Source organism: Gossypium arboreum, chromosome 6 (assembly GCF_025698485.1).
Source record: "Gossypium arboreum isolate Shixiya-1 chromosome 6, ASM2569848v2, whole genome shotgun sequence".
NCBI lineage: Eukaryota > Viridiplantae > Streptophyta > Magnoliopsida > Malvales > Malvaceae > Gossypium > Gossypium arboreum.
In genome coordinates this window covers 33,564,382-33,565,285 of record NC_069075.1, presented here as the reverse complement: position 1 = coordinate 33,565,285, position 904 = coordinate 33,564,382, and the positions used below count along the sequence as shown (strand labels likewise).

The following is a 904-nucleotide window of genomic DNA, read 5'->3' as shown; positions in this document are numbered from 1 at the left end:
AAACATTAATTTTTTAAAAAATTTAATACCACCTTAATGACACTTCGTAAATATTTATAAAAATATTTATGGCTCAGTTTATAGAAACGTCTAAAACCACTTAAACTTAATCAGTCATTTATATAACATTAATTACCATATCAAAAACCTTTTTAAAACCATATTTGACTCGTAAATATCAAGTAATAATATTTACAAACTTACTCGCCGAATTTGTGGCCCCAAAATCACTATTTTTGATCATATTGAAAAACGAGCTGTTGCAGGAGATCGAGGCACCGCAGTTTGAGTTGAAGCCTGTGATGTTTCAAATGATTCAAACAATGGGCCAATTTAGTGCTATGCCCATAGAAGATCCACATCTTCACCTTTAACTATTCATGGAGGTAAGTGATGCTTTGAAGATAATAGGTGTAACTGAAGACACATTGAGATTGAAGTTGTTTTCATACTCATTGCGAGATAGAGCATGAGCATGGCTTAATTCATTGCCATCATATTCAATTTCAACTTGGCAAAAACTAGTCGAACGTTTTCTGGTAAAATATTTCCCACATAGAAAAAATACTAAGTTGCGGAATGAGATCAGCACTTTTCAACAAATGGATGATGAGTCCTTACACAAGGTGTGGGAAAGATTCAAGGAGTTACTTTAAAGATGCTCTCACCACAGGATTCCACATTACATCCAGTTGGGGACATTTTATACTAGTCTCAACGTACACACAAGGTTGGTGGTAGATACTTCCGTGAACAGTGCTCTATTGTCGAAGTCTTATAATGAGGCTTACTAGATCATTAAGAGAATAGCCAGTAACAATTACCAATGCTCGATTAATTGAGCAGCTTCAGGAAGATGAGTAGTTGAAGCTTTCAGCTCATGTATCTTCTATCTCTTTAATGT

General features: G+C 34.6%; 1 non-coding gene across 1 annotated transcript; it reads right to left on the bottom strand.

The window, feature by feature from the left end:
• Positions 1-570: 570 nt before the first annotated feature.
• LOC128294584 (small nucleolar RNA R71) lies at positions 571-677 on the bottom strand. Its single transcript, XR_008284892.1, has one exon. It is a non-coding gene; the product is annotated as a small nucleolar RNA R71 (small nucleolar RNA).
• Between the last annotated feature and the right edge of the window lie 227 nt (positions 678-904).